Source organism: Vipera ursinii, assembly GCF_947247035.1.
Source record: "Vipera ursinii genome assembly, chromosome: 3".
NCBI lineage: Eukaryota > Metazoa > Chordata > Lepidosauria > Squamata > Viperidae > Vipera > Vipera ursinii.
Window position 1 is genome coordinate 29,128,719 of NC_139516.1, and position 19,188 is coordinate 29,147,906.

Below are 19,188 nucleotides of genomic sequence, written 5' to 3' on the forward strand. Positions count from 1 at the left end.
CTGTAGTTTGCTTAGCCAGGAATATGCATATTTCATCCAAGGCAAGAGATAATTACATCCAAAGTTACATTGTTTGAAATGTAGAGGTTAGCTAATGCAATTTGGTTTTACTATGCTAAGTGCAATTTGAAAGAAACATCTAATCCACCCTCATAGAAATCTTCATATTCAGATCAAGATTAAATTATGAACCTCAAGGTCTATACTGCATGTCCTAACTCTGAACATTTGAATTCTGAACACTCTTCCTCACATTTGCTATATTTTTTAAATTACCTGCTTTGATGGTAAACGCAAAATCTTGTATGATTTTTGTACCAGTTCAGTTAGTTTGGGTTTTTATGAGATTTATAGGTCGTCTCAATCTATTACAACTCTGAAAATGACAAATAGTAGATCTTTATAAAGGTATTTCCCAGCAGTGGATTTTGGATTTAATGGATCAGCATAGATGTTATTTCTTTAAAAAGGAATGCAATTTTGCAAATGCTGAACTAGATATGACTTCAAATCTGTGGATGTATTTAATATGCACATTGAAAAAATGAAATAGCATAGATAGTGCATGTGTTGAATTCTTTTCTCCTTAATGAAGATTAACTCTCTGAAGCTGCTCTTGCATTGGAGCATGAGAGGCTGCCAAAAAGCTGATTCAGAGAAAGGTTTTTTTTTTTGCTGAGATAGCAATTACTATACAGTATCCCCATCTCTTGTAATCCTAAATAATTATAATTCCTCTTCCTGTAGCTATCCCTACATTTGAAAAAAAATGCATTATGCATTCCTTTGTTCCTGATCTAAATGCAAAATAGATTTTAGGCTTTATTCTTAAGAGTAAAAGAGCACCTTAGTTTTTCTCTACAAATGTAATAGGCACCCTACTTTTTTTTAAAGAGCAGCCTCAATAGGGACAATTTCATTAGGCCTCATCAAAATATTACTTACTGTCAGAAATTATTAGATTGCACAATAAATTTACTTCTAGACAATAAACCAATAAATTCCAGTGAAATTAAATTAAATCCCATTCCCAACTACTACACCACTAACATCAGTGGACAGTAAACAATGGAAATATAGATTACATTAACACAAAATAAAATGAGAACAAACTATGTGTGAAGTGTTCATATGAATATGCTGATCCCAGGCATTTCAGACACTACATTCAGAAAATGAGCTAAGCCATGTGGTTTGCTTCTTTGAGAGTTGGAATGGCTTGAATTTCAAATGTGTGAATTCAGCCAAATGTAGCTTATTCAGTAAATCATGGATATAAAATCTTAGCTTACTTTATTGTTTGAAACTCAGGAACAAGCCCTGAAGCCATTACTAAGTCAAATCCAATTCTGTCCCAGTTCAATGAATGTTACATTTTAGTATTTTATCTATCATTATAGCTGTTTTGGTAAGCAAGAAAAAGCTTGAAGCAGTGTTATCTAAACTTATCCCACCAAATATTTAGAGATTAGGCGAATTAAAGTCCAACATTTATTTATATTATTAGATTTGCATCCACTTTTCTGTTTCCATGAACATTCAAAATGGCTTACAACAATTATAGATTGAGAAAGACTAATAGTGAGGAATTATTACTAGGTTGATTAGTTTGAAGAAATTTAATATGATTTGTAAGGCTAAACTGGTATGAGTGTTTACACACAGACAGACAGACACAGGCACATTGGATGATAGAGGCTTTCAAAAATAAGCTATCCAAATGAAGTGAGCTTTGTGTACCTCTCTGTATGGCTCATTTTAGCCTCTGATTAGTGTTCTTTCAAATATACTATATTGCTTTCCTTTAGTGTTGCTGAGTTTCTTCTCTTCAATATTTCATGAACATAGCATATTAGTAATCCAAGGCATAAATCTCTATCCTTTTTAGGATGATTTTGCTCTTTTTTTAAAAAAAATAATAATCTGGTAGTTCCATCCTCTATTGCAGGGGTGTCAAACTGCCTGCCCATGGACTGGATGCATTATGAAGAAACCACGCCCACCCCATTGCCGGCAATGGGGAAAAAGCTGCGATACGTCGTGCAATGTCACATGACGTCGCGAGTTTGACATGTCTGCTCTTGTATTTCCTCAGTTAACAGGGATCTGGAAGCATGAGAGCAGACCTTGATTACATATAATTGTTGATTGTTACATTAGTATCAATGTGGAATTTATATCTACCTTCGTCTTTGTGTAAAATCTCTTGTAGATCTTATAGGATCCTACAGTATTCTGTGCCTATAGGGTAGGGACATAGATCAGATAACAATTGTTGGAGCAGAGATATGTATGGTCCAGATTTACCGCCGGCTACAATAATTAATTTTTCTTCCTATTTCATGTTCTGGTCAGTTTAAAAAAAAAGGGACAAGGGGAAGTAGAAACTAGATGAAAGGGAGAGAGAGAAATAAATTTACCCAAGATTAAGCCAGCCCCCTCAGACTTAATGTCCTCTGTAATGGGCTATCATAACTGTGAGAACTTTGACTTCTATTGGGTTTTATGACACTCCATCTACCTTTTTGTATATCAGTATATATTGATGTAGTAGCAGAAAGAAGGATCAAGAGCAGGTATATCATTGGCTTGATTAGGAGAATTGGGCTGTCTGCCAAACCTGTTGCCCACCTGGGAAATTTTCTGAGCCACCTGTGTGGCTCGGAAAAGGTCAAAGGGAGAAGGGAGGAAGAGACAGTTGTAAGGCTCCCATATCTGGAACAATTGCCAGACTCCTTTCTTCACTCCTCTAGATATCAATTTTTAGTGAGTAATGGAGTTGCATATGTGGGTGTGTACACACTCACATAGACACACACTACTGGGTCATATTTTTTCAATGTTTGCTGTCAGCATAGGTCCACGTGCACAGATTTGTTTGTTTCCAGGTTTGCATAGTGCAGCATGTTTGCTCAAGCATTTTCAGTCATTTTGATTCAGATGTTGCCTTGAACTAGGGCAGGGTTTCCCAACTCTCAACCCCTGGTGCATAGACTGGCACCAGTCCTTGGCATGCCAAAAATCAGTCCACGCAAACAAGTGAAGCCCCATGTGCGGGATGCAGACAGCACACAAAACCATACCTTCTCCAGTCCTTGGAAAAACCTCTCTCTATGTAACCAGTCCCTGGTGCCCAAAAGGTTGGGGACTGAACTAGAGGGAGAACTTTTTGCTTCAGGCAGCCTAGATAAACTACATAGGGTTTTGAATTTTAAAGAATGGTACCTATGAAATATCAGTGGTGGAGATAATAATAGCAACAACAATAATATAATGACTCAGGCAGAATTCTTCAGTTATGTAGTTCTATTCACAGTTCCATTCATGAAGATATAGGATATAGGAGTCCTGAACTTAACAACCATTCATTTAGTGATCTTTTGAAGTTATAATGACATTGAAAAAAGGGACTTAGAACCCATCCTCATAACCTTTGCAGCAACCCCATAGTCAAATGTCAAAATTTGGGTACTTGACAACTGGAATGTACTTGCAATAGTTGCAGCATCCTGGGGTCATATGATCACCATTTGTGACCTTTCTAACTGGCGTCTGAGAAGCAAAACCAACGAGGGGAGTTGGATTTGCTAAGTCTGTGAATGACTTAACAATTGCAGTGATTTGCTTATCAACCATGGCAAAAATCATAAAATTGGATGCAACTCACTTAACAACACCTTGCTTGACAGTGGAAATTCTGGTCCCAATTGTGCTCATAAGTGGAGGACTACCTGTAGTGTCCTAATTAACATTAAACTTTTTACTATTTAATTACTTTAAAAAAAATTAAAATCTGTTTAATTTAAAATCACCCAAAGACATTGTAACCACTATTTTAGAACCTCAAGTAATGCATCCTATTGAAGAAAAGTCAGAGGTAGTTTTTCCACAATGAATATACAGTATGAAGTGTTTCTCTTGCCATACTACAGATACCATCCTAGCCACCTCCTATGAATTGTTAGGGACTTTGACAACCACATTTTAACAGATCTAGAAGGGCAGCATAAATAAAATTTATCCATTCCATTGTACACCATCAAACATAGTTGGCTGCTTTTGACTGGCTTGGCCACAAATTATGTGGTTTTGCCTGGCATGAACAAGTAAAAGAATTGAACAACAATGCTAACAAGGAGCTGTATTCGCTCCCTTGTGTGCTATTACTTCTCTACTGAAGGTGCATGAGACGGAAATGCTAATTCTGCATTTCACAGCTTTCCCACATCTGCCCTCAATATACATGAATTGCATGTGGAAACTTATGTACACAGATTTCAATGTGAGCCAGAACTTTAGAGATCTGCAAAGTATAGATGTCAGCGTACAGAAGCTTCTCTTTTGAGAATAGAATCAAGAAGATCATGCAGTATTGGGAATGAAATCAGCAGTGCTGCTCTTTCAACATACACACCAAGGGAATTATAGAACTACCCAATTTAAAAGGTTATCAGAAAGGCAGGAGATAGTAATGTGGCACAAGACAACTGAAGTAGAGCTTGAAAAATCAAGCCATTGTATTGGATTATGTATATATTATATTGTTTTGTTGGTCTGAAGAGACCTTACATGGGGATTGATTCCCTCTTCAATAGCACATTGCTGCTAAACAAGGAAATACAAACATTGCAAAGGACTGCGCAGTCTGACCATGCATGTGCTAGAATTTTCCATCTCAAAAACAGCTCTGTTGCCTCAAATAGTTGATTGGACTTGTAGATTTTTATTTATTATGAAGAAAGAAGTGCTGGAGCAGAGGTCCCCAACTTTTGAGAACCAGGGACCGGTTCTGTGGAGAGAGGTTTTTCCACGGACTGGAGGGTGCGTGGTTTTGTGTGCTGCCTGCATCCCACAGATGGGGCTTTGCTTGTTTCTGTGGACCAGTTGCTGACATGCCATAGCCTAGTATTGGTCCATGGACTGGGGGTTGGGGACCCCTGTGCTGGAGAACAAAATACAATATTCATTATATCAACTACCTTTAACTGGACTGCATCTAGATGTGTTGAAACTGCAAATCAGGGCAAGTAATTTGGGGAGTTGTAAATCCTTGGACATGTCAAGTAGAAAATATTGAACTTGAATATTTGATAGTTTGAGATTATACCTACCTACTGGTTTTGGAATTGGCTGAGAAAATATGAATGCAGTATACTACAGTGCAAAAAGATTCCTAATTTTGATTCATAGAAATAAAACCTTTTTGTGCTGTGCAATATAAGACAGAAGTTTACAAAACTGTGAAATAACAGTATATTTACCAAAGTCAAACAAAACGATAGAACAAGTTCAGGGGCTTGAGATTTTTAGATACGGTACTTCCTGTTAAAGTGATTTTTATACTATCTATTCTGGCAATGATGTACTGGACAGCTTTTGGTTGGTTGATTGAAGCAACCAGTTGCTGGGCTTTAGGATTGTTTCAAGCAGGTTTTTAAATGTAAAATAATTCTATTTTAGCTAATATTCCTGCATAGAATTTTTATATTGAGATATGTTGTAGGCTACAATGAAGCTTCTGTCTTTATAAAGCTTTCTAATCTTTGAAAAGCATGGCTAATTGTCACAGGGAATCTAAATGATGGGCTCTAGCAGAGCCTATAAAGTTTTAAGGGCACAATAATCCTATTGAGCAACCATTTTGACATAGCTAGGGAACAAGAAGAACAATGTAAATGACCTTTTTATCAAGGTTAGTTCTTAAGGTGCTTAATTTTGAACCCAATTCTTTCCACCGATGGCTCTTCCTTGGTAGCAGTTCTAATTTAAGAAAACCATTCAACAGCAAAATTGGGGTGGTTTCATTGTCACAGGTATTTCAGAACACGTTGAGGTTCAGCAGAGATAATCCAGATATCCTTGCTCAGAGATTTGAGAATTCCCTTGGAGAGAAGCCAGTTCAATTCAGTGTGAAATAATGCATAGAATAGTTGAAAGGTTTGCTACAGCTGACCAGTGTCAGTGTTATTACCTGACATATATATTCAAGTATGTGGCAGCTAATAAGAGCTGAACTTCAAATATCATGCTGGACCATGCCTATCTTACTTTAATGGCACCCAAACAAATACTTCATTTGCAGCTCAGCTTGGTATGGCATATGGTTTTGCCAGCCTGCTGTGGATAGACATAGAGATTGTTTACTAGGAGATTTTGCTAAGGCAAATATATTGTCTCTGTACAAAGCAATTCTGGGGGCCTATTGGAAGCACATGATACATGTGGTTTAGAATGATAAGTAGTGCTAAATTCTTTTTTTTTTAAATGGAACAATTTTTATGTGAATTTGCAAATTCTTTGCCAGCTATGTTTTCCCTCCCAGCAGCTCTATTATCTCCCTTTCCAGATGGGAAACTTAGGCAGAATCATTTGCTAAAAGCCAAAGAGTACATGATGTTCGAGAACCAAATGGTGGGTTTCTGCCTGAGAGCCATATTCTCCAATGATTTTCCCCAGAATTCTCAGTATGCTGGCTGGAACATCTGGCAACTGGAATGCCAGCAGTTCTGGAAGAAGCTGGGGTGAGTTGGTTTAAAAATGGTGTTCAGTGTGGAGCCCAGTGCAAATCTGTCATTCAGTTGCTGAGTGATGCTCTCAATAATGAAGCCAATAGTAACAATCCAAGCAATTATCAGATGAATACAATTCCATTGTTCCTAGCTGGGCAATCAAGTAACAAATAGGTAAAGCAAGTTAATCAGGAGTCTGGTGAGAATTTAGAAGACAGCAGGAATAAATAGGTAATAAGCAAGAGCATCTGGGAATTAGTAAATCAGCAGGCACACTACCTGAATGGTGACCTTCAGTGGTCTTTGAAGTTTGAGTGGGTTTTTTAAAAGGAGAATTAATGATTCATTGGAATATGTGGCTACAAACTTTAAGGATTGAAAACACATAAAATTAATTTCTTCATTGGACTAAATTACAACATAATTTGTGATATTGTATGTTGTATAAATTCAGCCATTATAGTTTATAAATTACCATTAATTACTTAGAACAGCCTCTAACCTGGATCCTTTACAGATATTTAAGCCTAGAATCTGTGTTTGGGAATTTTAGAGGCAGTGGTGGGATTCAGCTCGTTCTCACCACTTCGGCATTACCAGTAGCTAATTTTTTGTTGCCCAGGTCCAGAATGGACTTCCAGAAGCAGCATCCACACAGAGAACCAGTTGTTCGCATATTTGAATCCCACCACTGTTTAGAGGTCTTAAGTCAAATTACATATGGAGGGCAATAGATTGGACAAGGTTGCTCAAGAAATTGTTGGGATGAAGGAGCCAGGAATGATATGTGTCTCATGGACTGCTACTACTGAGTGTAATGTTTCCATTTCTTATGCTTTAAGCACCCAGCTAAACTGGAACATGACCTGTTCAACCCTTGCAAAGCTAACCATGAAAACTTTTAAAAGGATTTCCCCAAGTTTGACAGAGGCTAATATCCTGAAAAAAATGAATAACCTTTTGCTGCTTTAGGTATGGAAAATATTCATTTTCCCTGAGCCTTTTGATTCCAGACAGCAATCAAAGGGTCAATTAGCTCTGATCCAAGAAAAAAAATGCATCTGACAGAATACTGTAAATTCCTTCTCAGGCAGCTTGTTTGTGATGAGACTAGCAGATTGCCAAGTCATTGGGAGTGCCTGACTCAGCTTTGAGGCCTTTGTCCCTTTGGGATGCTGAGTTTATAATTAGAGCTATTAGAAATCCAGCCCAGTCTTCCTATCCCTACCAACTTACTGTGCATCAATGACATTGATATATCTCTGTTTCTATCAGTCCAGTTTTTCCACATCCTCAAAGCACAAAATTTCTTCATGTTTCTTTTACTTATTTATTTATATCCTCCCTTTATTTTTACAAATAACTCAAGGTGGCAAACATATTCAATATACCTTTCTTCTCCTATTTTCCCAACAACAACAACCCTGTGAGGTGAATTGGACTAAGAGTGACCGGCTCAAGGTCACCAAGCCGTCTTTCGTAGCTCAGGTATGACTTGAACTCATAGTCTATTGCAGACATGTCAAACTCACGATGTCACATAATGTCGCGTGATGTATCGGAGCTATTTCCCCATTGCCAGCAATGGGGTGGGCGCGGTTTTGTTGTGACGCATCTGGCCCATAGGCCAGCAGTTTGACACCCCTAGTCTATTGTTTTCTAGCCTATGGTTTAACTAGTAGACCAAACTGTTCTTAATTACCCCATCAGTTATCCAGTGCTAATCCCATTGCCTTGTTGATCAGGAGGTGATTAACTTCTGTATTGCCTTGAATTTTTTTTCCTGTTTCCAATTTTTTATGTCTTCCCTCCAGTTTGATTGGCCTTCTGTGTGTACCTCTCAGACAAGCTTTGGTCACTCTGAAATTACCGAGAGAAACACGGATTCTTTTTTGTCCCAAAATCAGGGTAAAATACAGGGTCTCTTCTTGCTGCTGCTAAATATTCCTGAGAGGAAAATTTTCCCTTGTGTTTTTATATATAGTCTTGCAAACTGGTAAGTTTCAAGGTAATGCAGAAAGCTGTGGGTTGGTGGATAGTTTAGCTTCATTATTGGTCCCAGTTTTATCTCGTAATTACATTAATGCAAATTTTAAGATGTCCATGTTTTTCCAGGTTTTTAAAAATATTAGTTGTCTGCATTAATAAGTCTGATGTGGTTTATGCCTTCTTCCCTGCACATCCTTGTAATTTATCAACAAAAGAATTCCCCTAAGAAGGATATGTATTTCCTTTCTCTTTCTGCTTTTTTTCCTTTTAGAAAGATAGAAAACTGAGTCTGCCTTACATCAGAAAAAGCAGCCTGGTTCAGCTAGCACCAGGGAATGTAGGCCAGCAAAGAATACAAGTAAGAATTTATGCCTGAAGAGTACAGGAAGGTTTTTTTTAAAAAAAAGTATTTCCAGTTGTGGGTAGAAAGTTGACATTTTATAAAACAAATTTCAGAATTCCTATATCATAAATCCTGAACATTAGTCTTGTTGTTTTGCATATCTTATTGCACAATAACTGTGTCCTTGTGCATTACAGATAAGTGTCTTCCTGATAATTTAGACTATAACGTCCACAATCTTTTGCCATCGGCTATGCAATAGTTATGACATTCTAACTTAAAAACAAACAAACAAGCAAGGTATGTATCTTTGCTTTAATCTTGATTTTCTTGTTTAATTTCCTCAGCCTTTCTCGATTTTCAAGATTACACTGCATTTAGAATGCAGAGTTTGAGTAAGATTTTAATTGTCACCCTTGTGATAGAAGGGCATGATGTGAATAATGCGTGCTTTTTTGTGTAACATGATTCTTTTAAAGAAATTCACAAGCATTAAACATTTTTGTGCAGGGAAACTATCAGCATAATTTAAAATCAGTATTATCAATGGCTCATCCTTATAGTGAGTAAGAAATAAATATACTTCTTAAAAATAAATTTTAATCTATCAAATCAAACAAATGATAGAACTTTTCAGCTACTCTATGAAGTAAAATCATTTCATTGCAAGTAGACAGAACCAAAGAAATCCAACAATGTAAAACTTTACTTTTAACTGGAAGGATGAGCTTGTTAATGATTGTATAATTCTTGAAAATTGGGTATAATTTTGAAGGCAGACACTCTTGTTCCACCAAAGTCAGGAAAAAAGAAAGGGAGAAAAGTATTTCTGTACCTTAAATGAGCATCTCTTAAATGATCAGAACTTTTCATGCTCTCCAAAAAAGATTACTTGTCCTTTGAAAGGCAAACTAAATGTGTAAAACATCTTTCTCAAACTGTTAAACCTGCTCAGCATTTGTGTGGAAGGCAGTTTCTGGAACTCTCCATCAATTGAGTTTTGACCTTCCTGGGAACTGCTGGCTGATTTTGATATGTATGAATCAGCCAGGGTGGGCTTTTCATCTTTTCAACTTGTCAGATTGACCAGATCTGTTAAAAATATTCTGCAGTGATACAGCATTTTTCTACATGGAAAGTCCCAAATTCAATCTCCATTTAAAACAGTCAACTTGTGGCTCTAGGGCTTCATATAACAGCCAGTCCTCCTTTTTTAAAGCTCTTGAAATACCCTCTGGAACATTATCAAACTAAACTGGTGTCGCAGTTTTCTGCCAGTTGGAGGAAGTAAATGAAACTGAAATGCAAGTGCCAAATTAGAGCTTAATGTAGTTTAGAAAATAAAGCAGCCCAGCAGTTTCTCCTCTCCATAAACCCATAAAAAAAGAAAAAAAGTTCCAGCTTAACTCAGGCTTGTGTCACTGTCCATTTCATTTTTTTTGTTGTTGCATTCCTGTGGTTGGTTTTTTTTTTGGTATTATTTTTCTCTTGGTCATCAAAAGATTATTCAATCCTGATATTAAAAAGAACAGGAACAGGAGAAATATATAAATGCAGTGGCATTTTTTTTAGTTGAGGTAGACAGTACTGGGCGGGAAAATCATTAACAGCTCTGTGAGCGAAAGGAGGAGCCTGCATAATTTAACAAGGTAAACACATTTAACAATGTAAACACATGTAAATTATTTAATGCATTCCATATGCAATAATAAATGTTGCATCTAAAACAAAAACTTAGAAAATAAAATTCAACGGAGAAAAAATCTTGTAGGTCTTTTGGGAAAAACTCAATAATGGAAAACTAGATTCAGTGAGATCCTGCTCTTAATCTGCTCTATTCAGAGGTTTAAGGCAAAATGAATATCCTTCAAGCTGGCTAGTCTTAACAGGCTGCTGAGGAAGAGATGAAAGTATTTTGGGTTTTAGGCATAAGCAAACTAAAGTCATTAGAATTGGACACTTTCAGTCAGAAGATCATATTGAATTTGGATTGGTTTACTGTATAATTCAATTATTTGTTTTATGCATGGTATTCTCAAGAGTCTTGTCCAACACCAAATTTCAGAAGCATCAGTCTTCTATCCATCCCATCCCATCCCATCCCATCCCATCCCATCCCATCCCATCCCATCCCATCCCATCCTATCCCATCCCTTTCTTCAGTGTTTAATTTCATTTCAGTGGAATGTCTCAGGAAAAAAAACATCTAAGGAGCTGCCACAAAGAAGACGGAGTCAACCTATTCTCCAAAGCACCTGAAGGCAGAACAAGAAGCAATAGATGGAAGCTAATCAAGGAGATTAGAATTATCGAGAAATTTCCTGTTAGAACAATTAATCAGTGGAACAACTTGCCTCCAGAAGTTGTGAATGCTCCAACACTGGAAGTTTTAAAGAAGAGTCTGGACAACCATTTGTCTGAAATGGTATAGGGTTTCCTGCCTGAGAAGAGAGTTGGACTTGAAGACTTCCAAGGTCCCGTCCAACCCTGTTATTCTGTTATGGTCTCAAAATTTTAATCTTGGAGGTACAGATTCATCATGATATCTGAATATCAAGAGGGACCTTGGAATCCTAGTGGATGATCACTTAAATATGAGCCAGCAGTGTGCAGCCGCCGCCAGAAAAGCTAATACACTCCTTGGTTGTATAAACAGAGGCATAGAATCAAGATCATGTGAAGTATTAGTATCACTTTATAAAACCTTAGTAAGATCACACCTGGAATATTGAACCGAGGTTTGGCCACCACATTACAAATAAGATTTTGAGACTTTGGAAAAAGTGTAGAGAATAGCAGCTAGGATGATTAAAGGCCTGGAGACTAAAATTCATGAAGAATGATTGCAGGAACTGGGTACTGTTAGTCTAGAGAAAAGAAGGATTAGGGGTGACATGATAGCAGTATTCCATTATTTGAGGGGCTACCACAAAGAAGAGGGGGTCAATTCCCCTCCCCCAAAGCTCCAGAAGACAAGAAACATGGAAATTAATCGAGACAATTAAGGAGAAACTTCCTAACAGCAAGAACAATTAACCAGTGGAACAGCTTGCATTTAGAAGTTGTGGGTGCTTCAGCACTGGAGATTTTTAAGAATAGACGGGACAGCCCCTTGTCTGAAATGATGTGGGGTCTCCTGCTTGATCAGGGGGTTGGACTAGAAGACCTCCAAAGTCTCTTTCAGCTCTATTTTGATTGACTGACTTTTCCCAAAGTTATCACTGCTACTCTAATAGGTGCTTGGCTGGAGCCTATTTCTTGACTGCTGGTTCTTTTAAGTTGGCCTGAAAGGCAGAAGCTATCAACCTCTTCAGTATCTTTACTATCGATTCTAAGTCTGATTGCTACATCCATTTCCCCCAATTTTGTCTTCTTTATATTTAAATCTTATTCCTATTTTTTAACTCTGTTCTTTGACTTTCATTAGAGGTAGTGCTTGCTTATTAACCACTTGTTCAGTTATTGTTTGAAATTATAGTGGCACTGAACAAGGAGACTGTACTGTAGTGGGCATTGTAGTGTCTCCATGATCACACACTTGCAATTTGGACACTTGGTAACCATGCACGTTTATGATGGTCACACTGTCCTGTGTCACGTGATCACCATCTGTGATCCTCAGTGCTGGCTTCCAACAAGCAAAGTGAATGGGGAAGATGGCAGGGAGTCACAAGTCATAGTCATGTGATATTGCACTTAATGATCACAATTAGAACTGGCATCTTAAGTCATTCTAATTCTTGATTCTTTTGCTTTATAACCTTGTAGCTTAGCAATGGATTTCTCAGTCCTAATTATAGTGTTAACAGACAATTACCTGTACTAGAGTTTGCAGAGCACCTGCATTTTCAGCTATCAGGACAGATGTTAATGTTTCTTTCTCCACATTTAAAACCATACTAAACTTTTATTTATTTATTTATTTATTTATTTTATTTTAATTCCATTTATATCCCGCCCTTCTCCGAAGACTCAGGGCGGCTTACAAGCTTAGCAGTAGCCTTCATTCTATGTATATGCCTGCTTATTAGGGCTTTCACACACACCCCAAGCGGCATTATTACAAAGTCAGCTTAATTGCCCCCAACAATCTGGGTCCTCATTTTACCTACCTCGGAAGGATGGAAGGCTGAGTCAACCTTGAGCTGGTGGGATGCGAACCTGCACTAATTGCAGGCAGCTGGTGTTACTTAAGGAGGCATTAGCCCACTGCTCCACCAAGGCTCTTATAAACCTCTCTTAATTTATATTCAGCATATAGGCTGAATAAATAAGGGAGAGTTTATGGCCTTATCTTACTCCTTTCCTGTCTTAGAGACAGTCTGTTTTGCCATATTCTGACTGGACTGTGGCATCCTATCCTGCTTGAATATTATTGGCTAAGCCTTCCTTCTTCTTTTACTCAACCCTATCCCTGCAATTTTATAGAAAGTGATATGGCAATAGCAACTAACTATTGCTTTGACCAGCTGAGCAAAATATTCTATCTTTCATGCCATGGGATAACATAGAATATCAGAAAATTACTTGTAACCAAACACATCATCTTCCTTTTCAAAGGAATGCTTTTGAGAAGATAGAAGTTGAATTCTTCCTATTTTGCAGTCCCCCCCCCCATTCAGCTTCCTAGATGCTTTAAGAACACTGGACTATAGTTATTTATCACACATTATCTTTTTTATGGGCACTGATCCAAATTCCACTATTTGCATAAAATATACAACAGGGTTTTGACTGCTTCCTAAATGATGGCCATGACTTTTGGACCTTGCAAAATTGCAATCCTCTGATATTAGTTAAATTTATACAATTCAGAGAAATATATGAGCCTGAAAAAAGATGATGCTGCCTAAGGAACACAATCAATAAGACTAATATGGCTTTCATAGCAGCAACATTTTTTCCACCTTCATATGGAAATTTAAAAAAAGTCAAAGTGTGTACGGCCATAATAGAATGTCCACTGTTAGCATTATGTGTGAAGCATAAATGAACAGTATCTCTGCTCAGCATAACACCAGCCAAAAAGGCGATAATGAACATGAGAGCTTTGCTGGCAGCCCATTGAATGGTTCTTTTTGTGGTCAGAGCCCACAGCCATTTCTGATTACAAAGCAAGCTTCATAAAGAGGTTGTTTTTGTCTGTCCTGTTGGATTAGGACTGCAAAAATCAGTGAGTGGAGGTCAGAGGAAATCATAAGGAAATCAGTGGTAAATCTGATTTGTAAATTGTACAGTCAATCCAGATGCAAAATACCATGGCGGGGCAAGAAAATCTGCAGGGAATTATTTTCTGCTTTCAGGAGAAATAGGGATAGATGTTATGGTCCATAGTTATTATATCAGTTACAGATTTTTGTAAAATGCATGGAAGGGAGGACTATAGAATTTAATATATTGTGCAAATTTCTATGGATGCACAATTAATATATCAAATAAAAACAGAGATGTGTTCTGTTCGAGGTTGTTTTAAATATTTTCTTCTCACCCTGTTAAAAAAAAATCTATGACTAAAGGTAGTCCTTAACTTCTGACCATTTGTTAACTATGATTCAAATTTGCAATGGCCTCAGGAAAAGTGACTTATGATCCCCATTTTCAAAGTTAATGACTGTTGCAGCATTCCTGTGGTCATGTGATTGCAATTCAGGTGCTTGACAGCTGCTTATATTTTTTATGATGGTTGTGGTGTCTTGTCATATGATTGCAATTTGTGACTGACCTAACCAGCTTCCAATGACAAGCAAAGTCAATTGGCGAAGCCAGATTTACTTAATGTGATTAACTTAATGATCACATGGAGCCACTTAAGATTACGTTAAAAATGCTCATAAAATCTGGTCCAGGCACGTAATGACTGCATTGCTTAGTGACTGAAATTCTATTCCCAATTATGGTTGTAAGTCAAGGACTAACTGTAGATGTCAGTTACATGTTGTCAGTCTAGATTTCATAGGACGTTTTATTGTGTCTGTGTAAACATACAGTTGCAAGAAAAAGTATATGAACCCTTTGGGATTACGTGGAGTTTTGCATGAATTGGCCATAAAATGTGCTCTAAACGTCATGTAAGTCACAACAATATAAAAACACAGTCTGCTTAAAATAATACTACACAAACATTAGCTGTTGTCATGTTTTAATTGAACATAAGATGGAAACATTCAAAGTGCAGGGTGGAAAAAGTATGTGAACCTTTGGACTGGTTGACCCTCCTTTGGCATCAATAACCTCAACCAAACGTTTCCTGTAGTTGCAGATCAGACCTGCACAACAATCTGGAGTAATTTTGGACAACTCCTCTTCACAAAACTGTTTCGGTGTAGCAATATTCTTGGGATGTCTGGTGTGAATCGCTCTCTTAAGGTCATGCCACAGCATTTCAATCGAGTTGAGGTCAGGACTCTGACTGGGCCACTCCAGAAGGCGTATTCTGTTCTGTTGAAGCCATTGTTTTGTTGAATTACTTGTATGCTTTGGGTCATTGTCCTTTTGTATCACCCATCCTCTGCGGAGCTTCAGTCGGTGGACAGATGGTCGTACATTTTCCTGCAAAATGTCCTGATAAACTGTGGAATTCATTTTCCCATCAATGACAACAATCCGTCCAGTCCCTGAGGCAGCAAAGCAGCCCCAAACCATGATGCTCCCTCCGCCATCCAGGTGCTCTTTTGCAAACTTCAAACATGCTGCAATATTTTTTTTGGACAGCAATGGCTTCCTCCATGGTGTCCTCCCATGTACTCCATTCTTGTTTAATGTTTTCCTTATTGTAGATGTGTCAACAAAAATGTTAGCATGTGCCAGAGATTTCTGTAGGCCTTTAGCTGACACTCTAGGATTCTTCTTTACCTCATTAAGCATTATGCGCTGTGCTCTTGCAGTCATTTTTACAGGACGACCACGCCTAGGGAGAGTAGCAACAGTGCTAAACTTTCTCCATTTGTAGACAGTCTGTCTTACTGTGGACACATGAACATCAAGGCTTTTGGAGATACTTTTGTAACCCTTTCCAGCTTCATGCAAGTCAACAATTCTTGATCGTAGGTCTTCTGAGAGCTCTTTTCTGTGAGGCATGGTTCACATCAGACATTGCTTCTTGAGACCAGTAAACCCAAAACAGGTGTGTGTTTTTAAAGGGCAGGACAGCTGTCGGCAACACATCCAATATCATCACACTGATTGGAGTCAAGGTTGGCTCACTCCTGGAGAAGTCATTAGGCTAGGGGTTCACATACTTTTTCCACCCTGCACTGTGAATGTTTCCATCTTATGTTCAATTAAAACATGACAACAGCTAATGTTTGTGTAGCATTATTTTAAGCAGACTGTATTTTTCTATTGTTGTGACTTACATGACGTTTAGAGCGCATTTTATGGCCAATTCATGCAAAACTCCACGTAATCCCAAAGGGTTCACATACTTTTTCTTGCAACTGTAAACCATAAGAATGGGATAGTGAAAAATCTAAAGTAATTCCTCTGTAAGCATTTTCAGATTTCTGTCAACTAGCATAGTTTACACATTGTTACAAGTCACAATGTGGTTTGTTAGGGTTTAGCTTAGTGATATTGAATGAATCCAATCATAGCTGTAAATTGTGGTTAATATGGTGTATGATATCTGCAGTTGTAGCTAACTGCATAAAAGAAGGCAAACCTAGCCATTTTTTCCTGTCCTCTGACTTAAACTTTTATATTATAATAAAGAAGTAACAGTACATATTCTGGCAAAACATATCAGATAGGGAACGTGAGAATTTACTGTCTAGTTTTTGTGAAGAGTAAATAGCTTGAGATTGTGATTTGATTGCAGTTTTGTCTAACAAAGTCTCTTAGTGACTCTAGATTGTTTGCAGTCACCAAATATTCTAAGACCTGGTTTGTTTTATAAACCATAATGGCTTCATTCACTCACAATGTTCTATCACATAAACCACACTTTATATATTGCAGTGGTTTGGAACACATAATCCTCTAAGTCAGGGGTGTCAAACTGCCGGCCCATGGGCCAGATGCGTCATGTGGAAGTTGCGCCTACTCCATTGCTGGCAATGGCAAAACAGTCCCGATAAGTTGTGCAACATCATATGACGTTGCGAGTTTGACATGTCTGTTCTAAATTAAAGCAGTTTGTCTCTAACTTACCTATTTAGAGACTGCTTCTATTGGGGCTTTTACAGTATTTGTACGATGATGATTTAACTATTAAAGTTCTAAGTAGCAGTATAAATACTTTAATGGGAAGTCATCTGGATAGTAAGATCAACTTAAAGGAGGAGCTTTTAAAGATACTGACACTTCCCAAACCTGTTTATGGGACCCATTTGAGAGTGCAATTTAGTTTGTTCCCAGGTTGTGGAATTGTTCTCTCAAGAATGGTTTTCTCTCTATATTCTGGTAGTAAAAGCTGTTCAACAGTAGTGGATTCTTTTCATAGTGGGTTCCTGCACTGGGCATGGAGTTGGACTTACTGATCTCAAATGTTCCTTGTTATTATATTTTGTAATAATCTGCTTTTCAGAAAGGAGTCAAGTTTTTCTTTTTTTTAGCCAGTCTGTTTTGCTCGAGCTAGTAGTGATTGGTAATATTCTTTCTGGAAATTTATTTCTTTATACTTTTTCATGTACATAATATTGATTGTTGTAGGAAATGAAATCCTACATCACTAGGAAAGATAATTTGTATCATGTTAATTAACAGCTAGCCCTTCATATTCATAAGCTGTTATAATCATAAAAAACCATGACTGCTTCACTAGCCAAGGTAGATTAGATGTTCAGATGGTCTTCAGAATATATCTGATATTATTTAGAACATTCTCCAAAGCACCTGAAAGCAGGACAAGAAGCAACGGATGGAAACTAGTCAAGGAGAGAAGCAACCTAGAACTAAAGAGAAACTTCCTGACAGTTAGAACAGTTAACCAGTGGAACAACCTGCCTCCAGAAGTGGTGAATGCTCCCACACTGGAGGTTTTTAAGAAGAGACTGGACAGCCATTTGCCTGAAATGGTATAGGGTTTCCTGCCTGAGCAGGGGGTTGGACTAGATGACCTCCAAGGTCCCTTCCAACTTCTTATTATTATTATTATTATTATTATTATTATTATTATTATTATTATTATTATTATTATGTTTCTTAGGTCAATAGCCTGTATTGATGAACATTAGCAAGTGTGCTTGTAGAACCGATATTTGTACCATTAAAAAACCTTCCTAGATAAAACTGACCAAATACTTGTTACAAGCTGTACAATTCTGCAGGTAAATGACCAGATATCAAAAATATTTATCTAATTAAATGTCGCTGAGCTTCTATCCTCCATGAGTATTGGGATCACAACTCTCAAAGTTCCTTATTAGCTTGACTGGTTATGAATTCTGGAAATGTGTTAGGTTGGTGAAGACTGAAGTAGCAAATCCACAGTTTCTCCATAATTCAGTTTCCCAATTTCTTTCCTTATTTGCCTATGAAAAAGAAAAACTGGGTTATAGTGAATTTCCCATAATATATTTAAGGTGAAACCTTTTAGTACTAATTTGCATCATCATATTTTCTTTTTCTTTTGTCACATAGTGGGCATGCCAGCTCCTTCATAAAATAATGTAGCTGATCTCACTCAGCTGATTGTGCAAAAATAGAAGTACAGGCTGTAGGTGCTCTACAAATCTCCATTTTTCTGCCTTGCCTCCAGAGCTCCAGATATCACCTACTGAATTTTCAGAACAAAACTGCAAAACAATAGCGTTGCAGTTTCTTATTAAATTTTGGAATAAAGCAAAAAGAAAGTCATGATTTATTGATGTATAAAAATTTGGAGGAAAATGCATGCACATACACACATTTCCTCACTCTCAAATAAGCCGAAAACCTAGGGGCATTAAATACATCATTGCCCACACATCTAGTTGCCAAAAATGTGCTTGTCTCAAATCACATACGGATTTAGAGACTAAAATTGAGTCCTCAGTTGTGGACAGAAGGAAGTTTGGGCCAGTGAACTAGTTGCTAGTTGTTCCCATTTATTAAACTTTGAGAATTTAGAAAGATAGTTAAATAAATCAATAAACCAATGATGAGAAAGAGAAAACCTACACATCATAACCTCTGACTTTTTCTGGATGCAATAGTGCTAATAGATCGAGTTCACTTTTTAACTCTGTGTTTCTTCTTGTTTAGACATGTGTGTATTGGATTCTAGAATAATGAATTGTGAACAGGAACTATACTCAATAGTAAAGCAATTTCTCTTATGAAATCCTCATTGCTTGGAAATTCAATATACAGGATACTAATGAAGGGTGAGGTATGATTTGGCAGATCCTCTTATTAAGCTTCCATAGA

At 37.4% G+C, this 19,188-nt stretch overlaps 1 protein-coding gene across 9 annotated transcripts in view; it reads left to right on the forward strand.

Moving 5' to 3' along the window:
* The window catches only part of EPB41L1 (erythrocyte membrane protein band 4.1 like 1), a 193,665-nt gene that overhangs the window by 64,274 nt on the left and 110,203 nt on the right, over positions 1-19,188 (forward strand). The window contains exon 1 of one of the 9 annotated variants that reach the window (XM_083358646.1): positions 8,830-8,856. The exons of the other annotated variants lie outside the window; for them this stretch is intronic. The gene's annotated coding sequence lies outside the window, so the exon portion shown is untranslated. Of the gene's footprint in view, positions 1-8,829; positions 8,857-19,188 lie in introns of those variants that run through there. 9 annotated transcript variants of the gene reach the window in all.